General features: G+C 42.8%; 1 pseudogene; it reads left to right on the forward strand.

Annotated features, from left to right (window-relative positions):
* The first annotated feature begins 1,790 nt into the window (after window positions 1-1,790).
* The window catches only part of LOC132429383 (centrosomal protein of 78 kDa-like), a 36,097-nt pseudogene continuing 21,301 nt past the window's right edge, over window positions 1,791-16,586 (forward strand).

The following is a 16,586-nucleotide window of genomic DNA, read 5'->3' on the forward strand; positions in this document are numbered from 1 at the left end:
TGTAGATTTTCTGATGATGCCCATTCTAACCGGTGTGAGGTGATACCTCATTGTAGTTTTGATTTGCATTTCTCTAATAATTAGTGATGTTGAGCAGCTTTTCATGTGCATCTTGGCCATCTGTATGTCTTCACTTGTATGATTTTTAAAAATTGAATGAGGACTTACCTGGTGGCACAGTGGTTAAGAATCCACCTGCCAACGCAGGGGACATGGGTACAATCCCTGGTCTGGGAAGATCCCACATACTGGGGAGCAACTAAGCCCGTGCACCACAACTACTGAGCCTGCACTCTACAGCCCGCGAGCCACAACTACTGAGCCGAGTGCCACAGCTACTGAAACCCATGTGCCTAGAGCCTGTGCTCTGCAACAAGAGAAGCCACTGCAATGAGAAGCCCACGCACTGCAACGAAGAGTAGCCCCTGCTCACCGCAAGTAGAGAAAGCCCATGTGCAGCAACGAAGACCCAATGTGGCCAAAAATAAATAAATAAATTTATAAATAAAAATAAAAATTGAATGAAAAACATTAAAATACTTTCAAAGTTGGGAAAATATTCAAAATATAGTGTAAAGGAATAAAAACTACTGAAGATTAAAAAACAAACAAACAAACAAAACTTCTAACTTCTCATTCTGTTCATCCATTCCTCTCCTGAGTTACAATCATTTCCTTGAACTCTCTATAGGGTAGGTTGCCTATCTCTACTTCACAATTCTTCTGGGCTTTTTTCCTGTTTCTTTGTTTGGAAGATATTCCTCTGTTGCCTCAATTTGCCTATTTGTTGGGTTTTGTTTGTTTGTTTGTTTGTTTTTGCAGTACTTGAGCCTCTCACTGTTGTGGCCTTTCCCGTTGTGGAGCACAGGCTCCGACGTGCAGGCTCAGCGGCCATGGCTCATGGGCCCAGCCACTCCGCGGCATGTGGGATCTTCCCGGACCGGGGCACGAACCCATGTCCCCTGCATCGGCAGGCGGACTCTCAACCACTGTGCCACCAGGGAAGCCCCCTATTCGTTGTTTTTATTTCTAGTAGGTTGGTTACATTTCCCTACCTTAGAGAAGTGGCCTTTGAGTCCTTGGAGATGTCCTATGGTTCCAGCAATGCACTCTCTCTGGTTACCAGAGCTATATACTATAGGGTTGCCTCATATTTGGGCTCCATGGGTCCTTCTGTTGTGGTGGGCTGGCTACTGTGGGAAGTCTGGTAATTATGGCTGGCCCTGATCCAGTTGGTTGCCAGGTCCTGCTTTGTACAGAGCCTGCTGGTCACTGGTTGGAGGGCCCGAGTCACAAGGCTGCTGGCTAAGGGGACTTGAGGGGCCCAAGGGCTAGAGCTGGCCCAGTGGTGTGCAGAGCTGGTTTCTGGAGTGGGCGGTAGTTGGGTAGGGGTCCAGAATCTAGTGTCGGCCTGCTGATAAATGTGGCAAGTTCCTGACTGGCTGCAGGGTCCAAGGTGCCCCAAAGCTGGTTCTTGGCAGGTTTTGGTGAGTGTGGCTGCATCCTGGGGCAGCTGGCTGAGGGGGCCAAAGTATGTTAGAGCTGCTACTGGCCTGCTGGTAGGTGGAGCCAGGTTCCCGGGTATCTGGCTGCAGGGCCTTGGGAGTCCTGGACCTGGTGGTGGCCTGCTGGTGGGCAAGGCTGGACCCCAAGTGATTCTGGGACTGTTGTCTGCCCACTGATGAGTGAGGTCAAGTCCTGGGGCTATTGCTGGTCTACTGGTGGGTGGAGCTGGGACCTGAGGTCTCTGGCTGTAGGACCCTGGCATCCTGGATTTGGTGTTTTGGTAGATGGTGGATGGGACCAGGGTCCAGGGACTCCTGTGGCTGGTGTCTACCTACTGGTGCATGAGGCTGGTCCTGGGGCTAGTGCTGGCCCACTGGCAGTTGGATCTGGGCCCAGGGTCTCTGGCTGCATGGCCTGAGGGACCCCACTGCTAGTGCCAGTGCCCTGGTGTGTGGGGCCAGGTCCTGAGCCTTCTGGTGGACAGGGCTGGTCTGAGGTGGCTGTGGTCTCAGGGGGTCTTAAGGTAGTAGTCCTGTTGGTAGGTGAGGCTGTGTTACTGCCCAGCTAGTTGCTTGGCCTGAGGCATCCCAGTACTGGTGCTGACATACTGGTGGGTTGGGTCAGGTCTCAGTGCTAATAAGCTCCAGGGAGGATTCCTAAATCGCCCTTGCCAGCACCGGTGTTCTTGTGGTAGAATGAGCTCCCCAAAATTGGCTGCCACCAGTGTCTGTGGCCCCAGGTTGAGCTCTAGTTGCCTCCTGCCCTTTCAGGAGACTCTCCAAGATCAGCAAGTGGGTCTGACCTAGGCTCCTTTCAAATAACTGCTTCTGCCCTGGTTCCCAAAGCATGTGAGATTTTGTGTGTACCCTTTAAGAGTAGAGTCTCATTTCCCACAGCCCTCTAGCTCTCCTGAAAGTAAATCCTGCTGCCCTTCAAACCCAAACGTTCTGAGGACTCATCTTCTTGGTGCAGGACTCCCAGGCTGAGGAGCCCAATGTGGGGTTTAGACCCCTCACTCCTTGGGGAGAACCTCTGCAGTTGTAATTTTCTTCCCATTTGTGGATTACCTACCCAGGGGTATAGGTTTTGACTATAACGCCTCTCCATCTTCCTACCGATCTTGTGGTTCCTTCTTTATATCTTTAGTTATAGAAGATATTTTCTGATAGCCTTCCAGTTTTTCTCATCATTAGTTGCTTGGTAAATAGTTGTAATTTTCTTGTGCCTATGGGTGGAGGTGAGTGCTGGGACTTCTTATTCTGCCATCTTCAAATCTTGGGAACCACAACCTTGTTGAAAATTTTTATGACCTATTTACTAAGAGTAAATGTACTAGCACTTTATTACTATAATATTAAGATTCTATGAAATGTATATAGGGGAATAATAAAATAATTATTCTCTGCTTTAGGTATGGAAAGTGTTTTCCAGCATGCTGAATATTAAGGAAAAAAGTAGAATTTTCTTTAAAAAAAAAAATTTTTATTTGGTTGCTCTCGGTATTAGTTGCAGCAGGTGGGCTCCTTAGTTGCGGCCTGCAAACTCTTAGTTGCAGCATGCATGTGGGATCTAGTTCCCTGATCAGGGATTGAACCCAGGCCCCCTGCATTGGGAGCATGGAGTGTTAACCACTGCACCACCGGGGAAATCCCAAAAGTAGAATTTTCTACGAACATTTTCTGTTAAACATAATGGATGTCCAATCAATGTCAGTCTGATTGCGGTCTCATTTAGGAGTTGGGACTCCACTCTTTCTTGAATTTTTGTTCATATATTAACTTCCAGATGATATGAAGCTGGTAAAGATATCTAATATGTCTGAAGAAAAGAATCAGAATCCAAAATATCTCACCTGGCTGTAATAATGAGCTAATGTGACAATATCTAGTAAGGAAAGAAAATAAAATCTAGTGCTCAGGTTCAAAGCCACACAAGTATGAAGAGGTAGGATAGGAGCAAAGGAACATTAATGTCAATAAAAAGCATTTTAATCTGTGGGTTCAAGTTTCTTAAAAATGTTCATAACCATTTATCTTAATAAATCCTCAAATTTTGGTATGAGCACTTTCATCCTAGCATTATCAATAAGAGCAGAAAGTATAAACAACATAAAAATATAACAGCACAGCAATCGTCAAATAATTCTTACAGATATATGACAATTTTTAAGTTATTAAAACTCATATAAGGCTAATTACACGGGAGAATGCTCAGAATATAATACATGAAAATAGAAGATGCAAAATTCCACCTATGTACTAAAATTCTAACTTTGAAAAAAAAATTATAATTTTATCTCCTACTCTGAGTAGGGGAAAAAACTGGAAGAAAATCTTCAAAATGTTATCGGTGCTTGAATGCGTTGGGTAGAAAAAGGGATAATTTTTACTTTTTATTCATTTAAAATATTTTAAAACTCACCTGCTCATTGAAGAAAATCTAAACATCATGTTAAATCATACATTAGAAAATGAAAGTTCTTTATGTTCTCCTCTCTGCCGCCTCCTAGAAATCCACTGTTAACAGTTTGCTTTATTCTCCTCTGTTTTCTGTGTATACATTAAAGAATATATGAAGGAGTTTCTCAAATGTGGTGGATATATTAGTTACATTAAAATAACCTAGAGTGTTTATTAAAAAGGCAGACTTCCAGGCTCCAACCTGTGAAGATTCTGATTTCACAGGTCAGGAATTAGGTCCCAAATCTGCCTATTCCAAGTATCCCAGGTGATTTTTATATGTATTAATGATTGAGAACCCTTAAGAGCATGAGCTTTAGAACCCAGCAAGTCCTGCCATATACGAGGTGTGAGAGACTTTGGGTGCATTACTAACCTGCTGGGTCTTAGTTTCCTTACCTGTAAAATTAGGATAGAAATAGTAGCATCTGCATCATAGTTATTGTAGGGATTAAATATGATAATACATGTAAAATATAATATAGTATAATGCATTACACATGAAAGCACTCAATAAATGTAATAAGACCTAATACTTATATAACGCTTACTGTATGTCAGGCACTGTTCTATATAACACTTACTGTATGTCAGGCATTGTTCTATATAATGCTTACTGTATGTCAGGCACTGTTCTATGCACTGTTCTATGCACATTTAGTGCTGGAATTAAATCCCTCCTTGTGGAGACCTTAAGTACCATTTAAACTTTACATCTTAGAAAAGGAGGAGTCAAAAGTGGCCAATAGGAGTGATACACTAAAAGGAAAAAAATGATGATGCAGAAGATAGAAGGGGGAAATTTTCCAGAATCGTTTTCTTGATAAAGAAAGGTGATGGCACCTACTGCACAAATGGAGAGGGGTTGGCCTTTGCTAGGAGCATGGACAATCACACATAGAAGTGGAATGGCTACAGTGCAGCAGATGGGCTGTTGGAAGTGAAAGTTCTCTTCTGATTGCTCCTCTTCTCTGGCTGAAGTTGGAAGCTAGCTGATAGTTAGGATGTTGTGAGGTTTAAGAAGAAAGGAAAAAAGAAGAAGATATTTTTGATGGAGGGAGAGTGAAGGGACTAAGGAAATGCATTATGATTCCTAGGCAGCCCAAGGACCCACTTGAGACTAGTGATCCTGAATTTTTTTTGAGACTACTCAGCATAGCTAAGGAAACTAAGATTCAGCAGAGTTAAGTAATGTGCCTAAGGTCTCACAGCTCATGAGTGGCAAAACCTATTTGGTTCTAAAACCACATTCAGCTGCTCAGGCACAAACACTGAATAGGTATAGAATAGAATGTAACCTAGGTTGGCATTTTGCTGAGGGAGGTGATCATAGATGTAAAAGAGTGAGTATGATGATTGACCATAGGATTAAAGTTGAATTTGGAGGGTGAAGAACAGTGTAAGATAATAGGATCAAAGTACTGTATGTCTGGGTAAGAGTCTAAGGATTGTTGGAGTCAAGATACAAGAGGGGGGACTTCCCTAGTGGCGCAGTGGTTAAGAATCCGCCTGCCAATTCAGGAGACACAGGTTTGAGCCCTGGTCTGGGAAGATCCCACATGCCGCGGAGCAACTAAGCCCTTGTGCCACAACTACTAAGCCTGCGCTCTAGAGCCCTTGAGCCACAACTACTGTGCTCTAGAGCCCTCGAGCCACAACTGTAGCCCGCACGCCCACAGCCCGTGCCCATGCACCACAATGAAGAGTAGCCCCCACTCACTGCAACTAGAGAAAGCCATGCACAGCAACGAAGACCCAATGCAGACATAAATAAATAAATAAATAGATAAATAAATTTATTAAAAAAATAAAAATAAAATATTTTTAAAATACCAAAAAAAAAAAAGATACAAGAGGGACCAAGTTGAGAGATAGAAGGAAGCATCTGGAGGGTGAAATTGGTAATGACAATGGCTAAATTATGATCAAGGGGGAGAATAGTTGAGGTAGGGCAGAGGACAGGATCACTAGAAAACAAGAGGTAAGAGAACTGAGAAGCCAGGCATTCCAGATGCTTTTGATGTCCTAGTCATATCTCCTTGACCTACTTCTGGTTTCAGCAACAGCTATGGTAGAAGACATTTCAGACTCCCCCTGACATCTTCCCACCTGAAAAGGGCACCTCTTCTGCTTTCACCTCAAGGTCTTCTCTGAAAGCCCAGGAGCCTGCTAGGTTTACAGGCAAGAACAAAGTACAGCTAGTATGAGGAAGATATGCTTCAGGGAACAACCCTCAGCCAGTAGGGTCAGAAGTCAGTGAATAAGTGCCCCAGCCTCTGGTCCTTTGACAGACAATTTTGTGAGACACTCAGGATGCTTCCTGGAGGTCTTACTGGACTTGACTACCTTCCCCCCCCCTTATTTTTCATAGTGGTGACCTTGATGCCACACCTTTACAGAGGCTTTTCCTCTTTCCCTATATCTTACTCTCCTTGCTCCCTGCTTCCTGCTTCCTGGGTTACCTCCCAAATAAACCACTTGTATCCAAAGCCCTTGTTTCAGGGTGTACTTTCAGGAGAAAACTTACTGAAACATCAGGGTACTCATAATCTTCTGTGAATATTGAAATCACTAAAAATTATGACAGGAGTCATGTTGGAGAGAATGATAGTGAGTCAGGACCTAAATTAAGGAATGAGGGAGTATGACCTGGGGGCGGGGTTCAGCACATGATTGTGACAAAGAGGGTTAATGGATGGATAGTCCATTGACACCAGACTCGAAGCTGAGTGCTTTTAGGGAGGAGGGGAGGAGGATGATTTGGAAGTGGCAATGGGGAGAAAAGAAGACCAGCACACGAGCTCAGACTCAGTGGTAGGTCAGCCATAACTTGAGAGAGATGCAGGAGAAGCACTGACTTCAGAGGAGAATCAAGTTTCACTTAGAATAAGAAAGTAAAAGACTATTAAGAGAAAAGTTTGAGGCTACGGAGGATTTTACTGCCTGTCCAGAGGCTTGCAGGTTGGGCAAAGGGGAGATGGAATCAGAAGGGTAAGTGCTGAGGTGTATCTGGATAAGGGGTAACCCTAGATGTTGGGGCTCCTTGTGGAGACTGACATAACAAAGCTAAAGGCATAATGAGATTGGTTTTAATGGTGGAAGGGCAGATAATAGGGGTGTGTCAGGCAGTAGGGAAGGGTAGGGACCTTGCCAGAAACACACAGAGCTCTAGGGTCCCCTTCTCTGCTGCAGTTGAAAGTGCAGAAGCTGGGAAGGGCCGCTTCTACTTCACTCAAATCCACAGGGTTCTTGGGAATTCTCTTGACCTTTACTAGAGGGGGCAGGGAACCGGGGAGAGACATGGGCTTATCTGAGGTACTGAGAATTCTGGAGAACAAAAAAAAATTTTTTTGGTCATGCCACAAGGCTTGTGGGATCTTAGTTCCCTGACCAGGGATCAAACCCATGCCCCGCCCTGCTTTGGAAGTGCGATGTCTTAACCATTGGACTGCCAGGGAATTCCCTGGAGAACAAATTTTAATAACTAGTTTGTGGCTAGTCTTCTCAAAGCAACTGGTGAATAGTCACCTGTCCTTTTAAGATCTTTCATTAACAATTGTTAACTAATGCCTGAAGCTTATGCCTCAATTATATTTTCTAGACAAGGATGAATTAAATAATATGGGCTTATGATATTCTATTTGTATTACAGAAAATCCCCCAAAAGCCAAAAAATAGCAGAAGTGTCCAAAGGTTAAAAATATTGCAGGGCTTCCCTGGTGGCGCAGTGGCTGAGAGTCCACCTGCCGATGCAGGGGACACGGGTTCGTGCCCCGGTCCGGGAAGATCCCACATGCCGCGGAGCGGCTGGGCCCGTGAGCCATGGCCGCTGAGCCTGCGCGTCCGGAGCCTGTGCTCCGCAACGGGAGAGGCCAAAACAGTGAGAGGCCCAGCGTACCGCAAAAAAAACAAAACAAACAAACAAACAAACAAAAAATATTGCAAAACAATACTGTAAGTCCCCACGATTATCAATTCTTGAAAAACCAGTGATTAGGTACGTGATTTCTGGAACAAATAGATATTTTAACCAACGTGTGGGGTTGACCAACTTCTATCCTGTGGGTCAAATTATATTCCACAATATCAGCTAGTTTTGTTGATTGACAGAACTGGGACTAGATTCAAGTCTTCAGATTTGTGATTTAATGTTTTTCTTGTCTTAAGGATGGTTTCAGAAAAAAACAAAACAGACAAATACTCAAGGCACGTTTTGCTTGTTCTGTGAGGCTGAACTTACACTCCTGGACCTGATTCTTATCTCCTCTGAGGCTGCCTCACTGAAAACTCAAACTCTAGTTCCTCTTGCCCCCTGTCCACAGCAGTGAATCTCCCCTGCGTTACTCTCATGATGTACCCCAACTCTCTTCACATAGGAGAGGAGGGATTAAACCAGAGATGACTGCAGATTTTTGGACTTTTTTGCTAGACCCGTTTGCATATCCTCTGGACCTCTTTGCTCCAGTGCCCAAATCAAGCTCATCCTTTCTCTCTTACTCTCCCAGTAAGTAGATTCGCCAGCAGTTGGAAACACTTCTTCATGAAGAGAGAAGACAAGTCAGAGGTTTTAACTCCAGGATCCTTAACCTTGCATTCTGGAGCCCTCCAGCGACCACCGTTGGTCTTGCGGCAGCTGTGATGGAAAGTGTTCAAAACAGCATCTCACTAGCTCCCCCCATGTGGCATGTCAGTTAGCTACAGTGGCAGGAGCTACCATCTGAGGTCACATTGACTTTTTGGCTTAAGGGGGAGGTAAAAGACCCTGAAAGAAACATGTACAGGCACGTAATCACTTCTAATACTTGTTTCATTATCTATCATTACACAATTATTCACTTTCCCAATACCAGGAAAAAACTTCACCTTGCCTAATCAAGTGCTAAGTAGAACAAAAATTAGTTTTTGGCCAGGTATAAAACTTTATTCATGCTATCACTTGGAGACTTCATCTAATTAGAATTTTTTTATTGGAGTATAATTGCTTTACAATGTTCTGTTAGTTTCTGCTGTACACCAAAATGAATCAGCTATATGTACACATACATCCCCTACCTCTTGGACATCCCTCCCACTTCCCTCCCCCAATCCCACCCATCTAGGTCATTACAGAGCACCGAGCTGAGCTCCTTGTACTGTACAGCAGCTTCCCACTAGTTACCTATTTTACTCCTGGTAGTGTATATATGTCAATGCTAATCTCCCAATTCATCCCACCCTCCCCTTCCCCACCCTGTGTCCGCATGTCTGTTCTCTACATCTGTGTCTCTATTTCTGCCCTACAAATAGGCCCATCTGTACCATTTTTTTAGATTCCATATACATGTGTTAATATACGATATTGTTTTTCTCTTTCTGACTTACTTCACCCTGTATGACAGACTCTAGGGCCATCCACATCTCTACAAATAACCCAATTTTGTTACTTTTTTATGGCTGAATAATATTCCATTGTATATATGTACCACATCTTATTTATACATTACTCTGTTGATGGACATTTAGGTTGCTTCCATGACCTGGCTATTGTAAATAGTGCTGCAATGAACATTGGGGTACATGTAACTTTTTGAGTTATGGTTTTCTCAGGGTATATGCCCAGTAGCAGGATTGCTGGGTCATATGGTAGTTCTAGTTTTAGTTTTTTAAGGAACCTCCATACTGTTCTCCATAGTGGCTGTATCAACTTACATTCCCAACAGCAGTGCAAGAGGGTTCCCTTTTCTCAACAACATCTCTAGCATTTATTGTTTGTAGATCTTTTGATGATGGACATTCTGACTGGTGTGAGGTGATACCTCACTATAGTTTTGATTTGCATTTCTCTAATGATTAGTGATGTTGAGCATCCTTTCATATGTCTGTTGGCAATCTGTATATCTTCTCTGGAGAAATGTCTATTTAAGTCTTCCACCCATTTTTTTTTTTCTTTTTTTTCTTTGCGGTACGTGGGCCTCTCACTGTTGTGGCCTCTCCCGTTGCGGCCCACAGGATCCGAATGTGCAGGCCCAGTGGCCATGGCTCACAGGCCCAGCCGCTCCACGGCATGTGGGATATCCCAGACCAGGGCACAAACCCATGTCCCCTGCATCGGCAGGCGGACTCTCAACCACTGCGCCACCAAGGGAAGCCCCGCCCATTTTTTGGATTGGGTTGTTTGTTGTTTTGATATTGAGCTGCATGAGCTGCTTATATATTTTGGAGATTAATTCTCTGTCAGTTGCTTCATTTGCAAATATTTTCTCTCATTCTGAGGGTTGTTTTTTTGTCTTGTTTATGGTTTCCTTTGCGGTGCAGAAGCTTTTACGTTTAATTAGGTCCCATTTGTTTATTTTTGTCTTTATTTTCATTACTCTAGGAGGTGGGTCAAAAAAGATCTTGATGTGATTTATGTCAAAGAGTGATTTTCCTATGTTTTCCTCTAAGACTTTTAGAGTGTCTGGTGTTACATTTAGGTCTTTAATCCATTTTGAGTTTATTTTTGTGTGTGGTGTTAAGGGGTGTTCTAATTTCATTCTTTTAAATGTAGCTGTCCAGTTTTCCCCGCACCACTTATTGAAGAGGCTGTTTTTTCTCCATTGTATATTCTTCCCCTCTTTGTCATAGATTAGGTTGCCGTAGGTGTGTGGGTTTATCTCTGGGCTTTCTATCCCATACCATTGATCTATATTTCTGTTTTTGTGCCAGTACCATACTGTCTTGATTAGTGTAGCTTTGTAGTATCTCCTGAAGTTGAGGAGCCTAATTCCCCCAACTCCGTTTTTCTTTCTCAAGATTGCTTTGGCTATTTGGGGTCTTTTGTGTTTCCATACAAATTGTAAAAGTTTTTGTTCTAGTTCTGTGAAAAATGCCATTGGTAATTTGATAGGGATTGTATTGAATCTAGACTGCTTTGGTTAGTATAGTCATTTTCACAATATTGAGCCTTCCGATCCGAGAACATTGTGTATCTCTCCATCTGTTTGTGTAATCTTTGATTTCTTTCATCAGTGTTTTATAGTTTTCTGAGTACAGATCTTTTGCCTCCTTAGGTAGGTTTATTTCTAGGTATTTTATTCTTTTTGTTGCAATGGTAAATGGGAGCGTTACCTTAATTTCTCTTTCTGATTTTTCATTGTTAGTGTATAGGAATGCAAGAGATTTCTGTGTATTAATTTTGTATCCTGCAACTTTACTAAATTCATTGATTAGCTCTAGTAGTTTTTTGGTGGCATCTTTAGGATTTTCTATGTATAGTATGATGACAATTTTATTTCTTCTTATCCAATTTGTATTCCTTCTATTTCTTTTTCTTCTCTGATTGCTGTGGCTAGGACTTCCAAAACTATTTTCAATGATAGTGGTGAGAGTGGACATCCTAGTCTTTTACCTGACCTAGAGGAAACGGTTTCAGTTTTTCACCATTGAGAATGATTTTTGCTGTGGGTTTGTAGTGTATGGCCTTTATTATGTTGAGGTAGGTTCCCTCTATGCCCACTTTCTGGAGAGTTTTTATCATAAATGGGTGTTGAATTTTGTCAAAAGCTTTTCTGCATCTACTGAGATGATCATATGGTTTTTATTCTTCAATTTGTTAATATGGAGTATCACATTGATTGATTTGCACATATTGAAGAATCCTTGCATCCCTGGGATAAATCCCACGTAATCATGATGTATGGTCCTTTTAATGTGTTGTTTTATTCTGTTTGCTAATATTTTGTTGAGGTTTTTTGTGTGTGGTGTTAAGGTGATACTGGTCTGTAATTTTCTTTTTTGGGGATATCTTTGTCTGGTTTTGGTATCAGGGTGATGGTGGCCTTGTAGAACAAACTTGGGAGTGTTCCTCCCTCTGCAATTTTTTGGAAGAGTTTGAGAAGGATAGGTATTAACTCTTCTCTAAATGTTTGATAGACTTTGCCCATGAAGCCATCTGGTCCTGGACTTTTGTTTGTTGGAAGATTTTTAATTACAGTTTCAGTTTCATTACCTGTGATTGGTCTGTTCATATTTTCTATTTCTTCCTGGTTCAGACTTGGAAGGTTGTACCTTTCTAAGAATTTGTCCATTTCTTCCAGGTTGTCCATGTAATTGGCATATAGTTGCCTGTAATAATCTCTTATGATCCTTTGTATTTCTGCAGTGTCAGTTGTAATTTCTCCTTTGTCATTTCTAATTTTATTGATTTGAATCCTCTCCCTGTTTTCTTAATGAGTCTGGCTAAAGGTTTATCAATTTTATTTATCTTCTCAAAGAACCAACTTTTAGTTTTATTGATGTCTGCTATTGTTTTCTTTGTTTCTATTTCATTTATTTCTGGTCTGATCTTTATGATTTCTTTCCTTCTGCTGACTTTGGGTTTTCTTTGTTCTTCTTTCTCTAGTTGCTTTAGGTGCAGGGTTAGATTGTTTATTTGAGATTTTTCCTGTTTCTTGAGGTGAGATTGAATTGCTATAAACTTCCCTCTTAGAACTGCTTTTGCTGCATCGCATAGGTTTTGGGTCATTGTGTTTTCATTGTCATTTGTTTCTAGGTATTTTTTGATTTCCTCTTTGATTTCTTCAGTGATCTCTTAGTTATTTAGTAGTGTATTGTTTAGCCTCCATGTGTTTGTGGGTTTTTTTTTTCACATTTTAATTAATTAATTAATTTATTTATTTTTGGCTGTGTTGGGTCTTTGTTTCTGTGCAAGGGCTTTTCTCTAGTTGTGGCAAGCGGGGGCCACTTTTCATCACGGTGCGCGGGCCTCTCACTATCGCGGCCTCTCTTCTTGCAGAGCACGGGCTCCAGACGCGCAGGCTCAGTAGTTGTGGCTCACGGGCCTAGTTGCTCCATGGCGTGTGGCATCTTCCCAGACCAGGGCTCAAACCCGTGTCCCCTGCATTAGCAGGCAGATTCTCAACCACTACGCCACCAGGGAAGCCCATGTTTGTGTTTTTTATAGCTTTTTCCTGTGATTGATTTCTAATCTCATAGCATTGTGGTAGGAAAAGATGCTTGATAAAATTTATATCTTCTTAAATTTCCTGAGACTTGATTTTTGGCCCAAGATGTGATCTATCCTGGAGAATGTTCCATGTGCACTTGAGAAGAACTTGTATTCTGTCACTTTCATGTGGAATGTCCTATAAATATCAGTTAAGTCTATATGGTGTATTGTGTCATTTAAAGCTTGTGTTTCCTTATTTACTTTTTTTTTTTTTGGCTGCATTGGGTCTTTGTTGCTGCTCACACAGGCTTTCTCTAGTTGAGGCAAGTGGGGGCTACACTTCGTTTCGGTGTGCGGGCTTCTTTCTCATTGCAGTGGTTTCTCTTGTTGTGGAGCATGGGCTCTAGGTGTGTGGGCTTCAGTAGTTGCAGCACACGGCCTCAGTAGTTGTGGCTTACACGCTGTAGAGTGGCGCAGGGTCAGTAGTTGTTGTACATGGGCTTAGTTGCTCCATGGTATGTGGGATCTTCCCAAACCAGGGATTGAACCCATGTCCTCTGCATTGGCAGGCAAATTCTTAACCACTGTGCCACCAGGGAAATCCCTCCTTATTTACTTTCTGTCTGGATGATCTGTCCATTGGTGTAAGTGGGGCGTCAAAGTCCCCCACTATTATGGTGTTACTGTTGATTTCCCCTTTTAGCATTTGCCTTATGTACTGTGGTGCTCCTATGTTGGGTGCATAATTATTTATAATCTTTTTCTTGGATTGATCCCTTGATCATTATGTAGTGACCTTCCTTGTCTCTTGTAACAGTCTTTATTTTTAAGACTTTAGACTTTTTTAAATCTGATATGAGTATTGCTACTCCAGCTTTCTTCGATCACCTCACTTTCATTCTGTATGTGTCCCTAGGTCTAAAGTGGGTCTCTTGTAGACAGCATATATATGAGTCTTGTTTTTGTATCCATTCAGCCAGTGTGTCTTTTGGTTGGAGAATTTAATCCATTTACATTCAAGGTAATTATCGATATGTATGTTCATATGACCATTTTCTTGATTGTTTTGGGTTTGTTTTTGTGGGTCTTTTTCTTTTCTTGTATTTCCTGCTTAGAAAAGTTCCTTTAGCATTTGTTGTAAAGCTGGTTTTATGGTGCTGAATTCTCTTAACTTTTGCTTGTCTGTAAAGCTTTTGATTTCTCCATCAAATCCGAATGAGATCCTTGCTGGGTAGAGTAATCTTGGTTGTAGGTTTTTCCTTTTCATCACTTTAAATATATCCTGCCACTCCCTTCTGGCCTGCAGAATTTCTGCTGAAAATCAGCTGATAACCTTATGGGGATTCCCTTGTATGTTATTGCTTTTCCCTTGCTGCTTTTAATATTTTTTTCTTTGTATTTAATTTTTGTTAGTTTGATTAATATGTGTCTCGGCATGTTTCTTCTTGGGTTTATCCTGTATGGACTCTCTGCACTTCCTGGACCTGGGTGGCTATTTCCTTTCCCAGTTTAGGGAAGTTTTCCACTATAATCTCTTTAAATATTTTCTCAGAACCTTTGTCTTCCTTTTTTTTTTTTTTTTTTTTTTTGCGGTACTCGGGCATCTCACTGTTGTGGCCTCTCCCGTTGCCGAGCACAGGCTCCGGACACGCAGGCTCAGCAGCCATGGCTCACAGGCCCAGCTGCTCCGCGGCATGTGGAATCATCCCGGACCGGGGCACGAGCCCATGTCCCCTGCATCGGCAGGCGGACTCTCAACCACTGCACCACCAGGGAAGCCCTGTCGGTTTTTTTAAAAAAACATTTATTTATTTACTTATTTGGCTCTGCCAGGTCTTAGTTGCAGCACGTGGGATCTTCGTTGCCATGTGCAGGATCTTCATTGCGGCACGCAGGTTCTTTAGTTGTGGCATGTGAACTCTTAGTTGTGGCATGTGGAATCTAGTTCCCTGACCAAGAATCAAACCCAGGACCCCTGCATTGGGAGCACATAGTCTTAGCCACTGGACAGCCAGGGAAGTCCTCTCTTTCTCTTCTTTTTCTGAGACCCCTACAATTCAAATGTTGGTGCGTTTAATGTTGTCCCAGAGGTCTCTGAGGCTGTCCTCATTTCTTTTTATTCTTTTTTCTTTATTCTGTTCCTCAGCTATCATTTCCACCATTCTATCTTCCAGCTTACTTATTTGTTCTTCTGCTTCAGTTATTCTGCTATTGATTCCTTTTAGTGTATTCTTCATTTCAGTTATTGTGTTGTTCATCTCTGTTAGTTCTTTAATTCTTCTAGGTCCTTGTTAACCATTTCTTGTATTTTTTTGATCCGTGCCTCCATTCTATTTCCAAGATTTTGGATCATCTTTACTACCAGTACTCTGTATTCTCTTTCAGGTAGGTTGCTTATTTCCTCTTCATTTATTTGGTCTTGTAGGTTTTTACTTTGCTCCTTCGTCTGTACCATATTTTTTTGTCATCTCATTTTTTTTGATCATTGGGGCTGTGTTCCTGTTTTGCTGGTTGTTTGGCCTGAGGTGTCCAGCACTGGAGTTTGCGGACTGTTGGGTGGAACCTGGTCTTGGTGCTGAGATGAAGCCCTCCAGGAGAGCTAACACTTATTAATATTCCCTGGGGTCTGAGGTTCCCTGGTTTGGAGTTGGCACTCCCACAACAGGAGCTCAGGCCTGACCCCAGCCTGGGGACCAAGACTCATCAAGCCATGCAGCATGGCCAAAAAAAAAAAAACAAGGCAACAAACAAAAAGGAGCAGAACAATAACAAAGAATAAAAAATAAAATAAAATTAGAAAAATAAAAAATATATTAGAAAAGATAAAGATGTAAGAACAACAACAAAGCAAAGCAGAACCACAACAGCAGAAAAAAAAATAAAGAAAGGAAAAAAAAAGCTGGAAAAGGCCTTGGCGGGGGTGGGGGGGCGGGTCTCAGGCCTGAGACCCTCGGGACCCTCGAGGCTGGAAGAGGATCTGGGGAGTGGCTTAGGCCCAGGATCTGTGTGAGCTGAAAAAGGCCCTGCTAGGGAGGGGCAGGGCTTAGGTTCAGGATGGAAAAGGCCCTGGGGGGCTGGGGCTTAGGCTCAGGGGAGGTAGGGTGTGGGTGGGGTGGGTGGCAGTTGGGCTTGGGGCATGGGGGTGAGGGAAGCTTAGGTTCAGGACCCGCATGGCTGGAGGGGGTCCTGGAGGGCTGAGGATCAGACCCAGTGCCCCAGCAGCCTCACCAGGGCTTGAGCGGCCAGGGGAGACACTTACCACATTCCCCTCTGATCCCCAAATACCCCAAAGGTCTTTCCCCATCCCCGCTGATCCCCTCGCAGTGCATTAGCACCTCCAATCATGAGAATCCCTCCCCTCTCCCAGCAACCCCTCGGGGGTGCTCGTCCCATCCCACCTCCACTTTTCCTCCCTCCCCTTTCCCCCCACATCCTACCTCGTTGTGCAGGGATTCCTCCCGTCTCCTTTGGTACCTGAGGTCCCTCACCAACACCTGGTTGGTGCCCTAGCTGAGAGGAGACAAAAACTCCACGTCCTCCTACTCTGCCATCTTGACTCTGACTTGTCTAATTACAATTTTATTTTTAAATTATATAATACTTTTAATTTAAGGAACTATCTTTTAAAATCCTTGTTTTTATTTTTTTATTATTATTATTTATTTGCAGTACGCGGGCCTCTCACTGTTGTGGCCTCTCCCATTGCGGAGCACAGG

This window comes from Delphinus delphis, chromosome 8, assembly GCF_949987515.2.
Source record: "Delphinus delphis chromosome 8, mDelDel1.2, whole genome shotgun sequence".
NCBI lineage: Eukaryota > Metazoa > Chordata > Mammalia > Artiodactyla > Delphinidae > Delphinus > Delphinus delphis.